The sequence below is a fragment of the Adiantum capillus-veneris genome, chromosome 23 (genome assembly GCF_014529385.1).
Source record: "Adiantum capillus-veneris isolate H3 chromosome 23, ASM1452938v2, whole genome shotgun sequence".
Taxonomy (NCBI): domain Eukaryota; kingdom Viridiplantae; phylum Streptophyta; class Polypodiopsida; order Polypodiales; family Pteridaceae; genus Adiantum; species Adiantum capillus-veneris.
In genome coordinates, this window is record NC_140953.1 from 76,780,124 (window position 1) to 76,787,592 (window position 7,469).

At 40.7% G+C, this 7,469-nt stretch overlaps 1 pseudogene; it reads left to right on the forward strand.

The window, feature by feature from the left end:
* Positions 1 to 3,599: 3,599 nt before the first annotated feature.
* LOC147428023 (uncharacterized) lies at positions 3,600 to 4,036 on the forward strand (annotated as a pseudogene).
* The last annotated feature ends 3,433 nt before the right edge of the window (positions 4,037 to 7,469 follow it).

Consider the following 7,469-nt stretch of genomic DNA (forward strand, 5'->3'; position numbering starts at 1 on the left):
ATTAAAAATCAAAGAAGAAAGACAAGTACAATCATGCTTGATAGTCTGGATACTGACTGATGATGTCTCTGTGAACATTATACTCTGGTAGAAATTTAAAGGCTTTGTGATTCATTTGAGAAAAGTATGCAATATCTTCAAAGTATTTATGTGAACATGAAAATTCAATATTAGATACAAATTCTAGCAAGAGGAAGTCTGATCAGTAGCTCTTATCTACTTCAACCAGTCAAGTCAAATGACTCATAAGGATATGAATATGAAACCTGATCTGAGCCTAGTGTCCATACCACCTAGCACCTATAAAAGAAAAGGGATTTACCACCGACAATGGGCCTATGAGCGACCATAAACAATACAATAGATTAAAGCCAACATCCCCACCAACCCATTTGCCTAGGAAGTGGTTGTGTCTAGGATGTGTATGTTGTTGTACTAAGATACTAATTATACACAAAAGAACATTTTGTTGAAAGGAAAACTTGCTTAAGACATTAGGAAGGTGATCAAAGAACCTATCCAACTTCTCTCACCATCCCGTTTACCAAGGTTTTTTTATCTAAAAGATAGAAATCCCATGGTACCATAAATACAATATTTTGTCTATGCAAAGTAACATCATGACAAAGAAACCATCATGACCATAAAATCAATAGAGAAACCATGTCGATCGTTAAAGACTATAGAAGCTAAAGAACAAAAACCCATCAACATTTCCATGGGTAAAAATAAGTGGTAGTTAGACCAAACATCAATCAAAGCCAACCTATCGGCCTCATCAAACTATTACAAGTAGAATGTTCCCCATTGATCAATGAAGCATCTATAGATATTTCTTATTCTAATAGCATTCGTGAGATGTGCTACTAATATGAAAATCTTCCACTATATTACTCTACGTATAGGTCATAGTAACAAGCAAGAAAAACGAAACCCATATAGACGAGAAAGAAGAATTGCTTGTTCTATAATATTTATCTTCCCTGATTGAGCTCTTCATCCTTAATTGTGCACATCACTAACAAAACAGTCATTGCTCTGATACAACTCCAACACAACAAATATGCGGCGACCCTAAAATCCATAAAATATCATATCACTCATATCAGAATTATACAAGCATACCTCAATATTTTTTTGTATACGTTGCTCATCAAGATTAATGATTAGAGAGTAAGAGAGACAGAGCAAGACCAAACATGCTATATGAACCTCCAAAATTTGGAGTGGCACACATATCGTTGTAAGAGAGAAGAGGAGAAGAGAGTAGAAGATTATAGACACAAGTCACTAAGTACCATCTCCCCCGTACAAGAGTGAGAATTTTGCTCTTGCAATGCTCAAAATGATTACTAATGTCTACTTGGACATAAAATGACCATTGGTCATAAAGGGTTCTTCATTAATAAAATATCTGTTAACTTGGTTTTTTGTTGCATATTCCATAGGGCAACCCTATGTTGCTACCTATTATTTGTAATAAGTAAATGTTTTTTAGGATCAATCTCCATTATAGTTGTACATGAAATCATACTTTGTCTTACATGATACACTTGGGGTATCCTATAAGAATATGTGGAAAACAAGTTGAGTTACAAAAGTGGATTCTTTTGAGAGTCTATCAGAATATTGCTTCTTGGTAAGATAAGGAGTAGACACTCCATGTCTATTTAAGAATTATACGAGTTATTCCTATATCTTATCTGTTGTATATTATTAGTTGACTTGCCAATTCACACAATTACTACTCCTATTCAAATCTCTCATGCTTAAATTCTTGTTGAGATGTGTCAAACATATCAAATTTGATTGTATATCATGGGATTACATGTGTATGCCTTTAAAGTGCTAGAAGGGCTACTTTTGTCAAAAAGATGATTGGCACACTACAACATCCATCAAATTGTGGAGTTTAAGAAGTTTTGGGGATCCCTTTATGTTAACCATACATAGTTCACAAAATGCTCCATCTTTCATGAAGAACAACTCTAGTTTTGGAATAAAATATGCATGTGGAAGGTAAATGTACCTGAGAACTTAAACTTAGAGTGCCAACCTTTTGTTTTCTTCTATAAGTAAGCCCAAAACACCTATCCATCGCTTGAATGATATATATCTGTAAGAAGCACTCCAATTTTTGGAAGAAATTGCTTGAGGAGATAAAGAGTTAAGTTTTGCTCAGTCAGAACATCTTGCTTGAGATAATCTACTATTTGCTGAGAAGAGAGAAATAGGCTTTTCTCAGTTAGAGCGTTTTGCCTGGGATAGGTTCTACTATTAGTCAAGAGTTTTTCTGAAGATAGGTTCTACTAGTAGTTAAGTAGTGAGAACAATAAGTTTGCTCAGTTAGAGCATCTCACTTGAGGTAGGCTTTACTCTTAATTTGAGATCTAAGTAGAAAAAATAGAGGTTTCTCTTGGTCGAAGGGACAATCTCCTGTGAAAATATTGACTGCAATCATTCAATTTGGTTTTTACTACAAGCACATAATTACTGCGTGGGATAGTATTTGACGTGATGCAAGTTTAGAGAGGAGAGCATTTATATTCTTATGGAGAGTTATTTCATTGATCAATGTTTTTAAGGACAAAAACTCTCCGTTAAGGAAAGTAATATTGCCACAAAGACAAGGGCATGACTATGGTGGCACACGAGTCAATTGAGCATCCAAGTTAAGTGGTCTCCTCAAGGTAGGCCAAGAGAAGGTAGGCTAGGAGGTCTGTAAGAGGAGAATGTTTGGGTTAGTCCTTGGCCCTCAAAGTTCTCACCTAGAAATGTTGGCAAAAAATGAAACTCAACAAGCTCCACCAAGGTATCAACTCGGTATCAAGGACTAAGTCCGAGAGGGAATAGGTCCATTCGAACTACTCCCCAAGTCAAGTCATCAATCAATCAAGACCTAGTGGATATCAAAGCATGTAATCACTATATTCAAACTCAACTAGCTGTCAAGCAATATGGATGTTTCCTTTTCCTCATTGTAAATGTGACCTTTTACTAGCATAAATGGCACTATAATTAGTAGCCAACAAGAACACCAATACCCACATGGAAGTTTAACCGTAGAAGGTTCGGGATCGATGTTCACATATCTTTATAGTTATCACGGGAGCAATGACTCTCAACGTTGGTGGAATAAAGCCATGTGAATACATCAATAGCCAAGGAACACACACACACACACACAAACACAAACATGAGGAACAAGTATTTCATTTGGCATTTTAGCTTGGCGTATGGTGGGAGATAATTGAGGTTTGGCAGGTCGGATTACGAGGACGTAATTAGGAGTATATAAAGCGGGTGCTGTAAAGGCTGGAATAGTAGTGCCCGCAAAACTGTAAGCAGCAGTGAGCACATCGAGCAGCATTTAGGGCTAGAACCCATCTGCATCATCAACAATGGCAATGGGGAGGGTGGCACTCTGCACAGGTATAAGAATATGGCTTCCTGTCACTCAATTATGTGGGTTAATATAATTGAGTGAGTGCTTGAGTGCGTTAATATTCTACAAGTATACAAAACCGCACGTCTGTGTGCTATAGTCATATCATATGTCGTAATATTATTGATCTCCTTTTCTGGCCACCGCAGTGGCGATGGTGGCGGCGCTGCTGCTAAATATCATGGAGGGGACCTCCGTTGTGCAAGCAGCTACGCCCCGCAAGTGCAGGCTGCACGACCTCGTGCTGACCAACACTACCGTGGCGACCGGGCTGTGCGAGTGGGAGCTCGTGAACAACTGCCCCTGTGAGGCGTTCAACATCATTGCAGCCTGCCAGGACCGGCGCTGGAACCAAAAGATCATCAGCCGCTTCGCCATGGAGGTGGACGTGCCCACCTTCGGCCACTGCACTCTCCTTCCCAACGTCAAAGTCCAACCCGCCTCCTCCGGCCTCCGCTACGGCCGCAACTACCCCTGCGCTGGCACTCTTCCGCTCTCCCTCGTCAATGTTGTCTTCGCCAACCCCTGCCTTTGATCATAGAGACTGGCCGGACGACTCGCTCCATCAACATACCTCTTTCTGAACCTTGAACGGACATCCCATTCTTTCTCTCGGTGCTATTATTGGTCCAGAGTGGAAATTTCATTTGCCTACATAAGTGTGAAAATCTCTCTCTCTCTCTCTTTTTTTGTGGAAAAATCAGAGCTGTATATTACTGAGTACAATATGATCCCCCACGGATGCCAAAATAGCCTGTCACGTGGGGTGTACAAGCTGAATGTAATGGTGAGAGCCACTATAGTGACAACTCGGCTAGTACAATCTCATGGATTTACATGTACAACGGCGTCGAGTGTGATGCCAGATCTGCTCACGGGCCAGTAAAACCTCAGTAGTGCATACATCAGCAGTGAACAATGCCTCAAAATAATCTGCAGACATATCGAGAATAACATCAGGATGCATATGAAGTGTCCCCTGAGCATCGCACAAAGTCCGAAGGGTGGTGCCAGGAGGGCGCTCTTTATGCGCAGCGAAGAAGGCTTTATTCATTCGATTAGCTTTAGCTATCCAATGAGATACTGAAGCATGATGAGTGAACTCAGACCTAGCCTCCTGTACGCGACGAATTTCCTCTGTGAGCTCTGTCTATCTAGCAGTGAGATAAGCATCCTGAGGCCACTCCTCAAGCAAGCGTTGTGTGGAACCAAGAGGAATGTGAAGATCAGACTCACGTACTCTCAACTGTCGATGAATAGTAGCAGTCTGATCGCGGCAGTAAATACTAGACTGAGTAATGCAATGAGCAAGGAACTCTCCAGGGGGACCACAATAAGAAGCACCCGTGGACCATAAGTCACGAATCTGTTGCTGCAAAACTTCAGTGGTGAGAACACTGTCAGGGATGCGACAGCCCCGTCTCTGTGCAGAGGATCTAGTGAAGGAGATAAACAATGAGATGGGTAAGTGATCTGAGAGGCTGGTCCCTCGCCAAATAGTAGTAAATCCACCTAGAGCCGCTGCCCAAGGGCCAATGTAAAAACGATCAAGTCGCTCTAATAATCTCCCCTGCTGTCTCTGAAACCCCCACGAGTAATGAAGTGTAGCAGGGTGATGACCAAAAGAGGGTATGTGCCATGCATTAACACCTTGAATAGCTAGAAGAAATCGATCCCAATCTGACTGCTCATTGGGAGAGATGGACAATAGAACAGGAGGAGTGATGGATCGCCAATCAGAGTCGCTTTCGACATTGTTAAAGTCGCCTCCTACAACCCAAGAGTCTACAGCAGGTAGAACAGTAGCCAGAGAGGCCCAAAAAGTAGCCCTCTCCCGAGGAGTAGTGGGTGCGTAGACTGACATAAAACCAATGATAGAGTCCTGAATCCGAAGAGACACATAGATTGCTCTGCCAGCGACAAGGGTGCCATGCTGCTGAACTGAGGCCAAGTAACGTGGCCCCATTAAAATGCATACACCGCAACTCTGTCCATGAATGCCTAGAGCAGGCTCCCAAAAAGTGTGGGCGCCGGAGGGCATGAGATTGCCAATGGGAGTGGCAATCTTATGCTCCTGTACTAGTAATATATCCATAGTGCCTACTACATGAGCGTGAAAATCTCTGCGAAGTAAAAGCTTGCGGGAACCTCTTACTCGAGAAGTCTGTAAACCATTAGCATTCCAAGAAACTACATGTAAATCCATAGTCTCTCTCTCTCTATAACTTAAGTACTATATTACATTTTGTTACATGTTTACATCATGATGAGGAATTCCATCGTGTTATTCTGTTGAGGAACTAGAAGTGCTACACAAACCTCTAACAATCTATCTCGAATCATAGACCAAGGCAGTTGGAAAACTGTGAAAGGTGTGTGTATCAAACAGAGCCGAGTTTCTAGCATTTCACAAAAAGGATAACACCCAAAGTCTCAGAGAAGCAATACATAAGTCTAAACGTGTAGAACCCGTTTGAATTGTTCCATAAAGCAGTCTATATTCAGAAACTTATTCTTCCAATGCATCATACAAACATATCCACCAAGCATATATTGTAGGGAAGTTCCAAAATATGTGCTTCGTTGTCTCAAGGGGGAATTTTCCATCAGACATTCTCGTTTTGGCTAACAATTCACCATACATCAGATAGCTTCTTTAACCACCAACATTGATCTAGATTGAACTCGCAAATCTTGTTGCATATGTTCTATATCTTAGGCTAAGGGATCAGGTGCATCAATTTGTTGAAGTCTCTCGCAATGCTCAATCTTTGAATCTTTGATTAAATCTTGATTGCAACAAGAAACTTTCAAATTGCTGACATGTGTACACAACTGTCCTCAAGTAATTTTGAGCCCATTTCCTAGTCTGAATCTTCTCTTAGCCACCATAAGGGCAATAATATATCTGTTAGAGTAACAATTTGATTGATTGGGCTTAACCCTCTTATGATTTTTTTCCCAAGTAAACAGCGGGTGTTTTTTTAAACCCAAAGCTCGAACAACAAGACTCATACCCTAAGGGATTACCTGTATATCTGACTCTACCATCCCAAATCAACAAAGCACATAGATTTTTTCAAGTCTTAACCAGCATATTAGCAGTATTTCCACACAATTGAACATGAGTAGCACAAAACAATTTGTCCCATGCAAACATATCCCAAACACCATGAAAGTACATAACAAAATTATCCATCAATTTGTTTCTGTAAGGTTTCCCTACTAGCAAGCATGTGCATTTGCAAATGCAGGATAAGTATCAAAGGGAAGAAAACAAAACATATAGAGGAAATCCAAATAGCCTGCACAATCCTTAACCTAACATGAATTGACCATTTAGTACAATGCCACGAAGCCATTTTGGTTTGGATTTTATCCTCCACCCATTGTGTCAACTATTTTGCAAATACATCAACTCCTAGAGGATAACCAAGGTTTCTGAATACAGTTTCCCTAAGAATTCTCTTTTCTTGCCAAATCAAGCCATGAAAATTATTGTAAATACTAGGGGAGACTAGAGCCTAGAATCCACCTCCCAACCTCCCACTATAGCCCCTCTTCCCTAGCTGGATTCTTTTTCCACATTGCCTAGTCCGGCCCTTGGTCCAGTCCAAGACTCTCTGGCCTTGCCCTTGTCTTGATATTACTCCCCCCTTAAGGAAGAGTTTTAGTCCTTGAAAAAAAAAGTGGGAAACTTCTTCTTAAGAACACTAATGTTTTCCCAAGTGGCACCTTCCTCAGGTCGATCTTTCGAATTGATTAAATCTTGTCAATGCACATGATGATGTGTACGTAAATCATGATAGTTGAGAATTCGTTCAGGTTCATGCGGTAGAGTAAGAGGTTCAACGAAATCAACCAAAATCTTTTGGTCAATGGCATTGTCATCCCCATGTAATCGCTTACGTAAACAGCTTACAGTAAACACCGAATGAACACGAGCATGTGTAGGTAGCGATAGTTTGTAGGCACGATCATCCACTCGCTTGACTATTTTGAAAGGCCCATAATATCGTGGAGA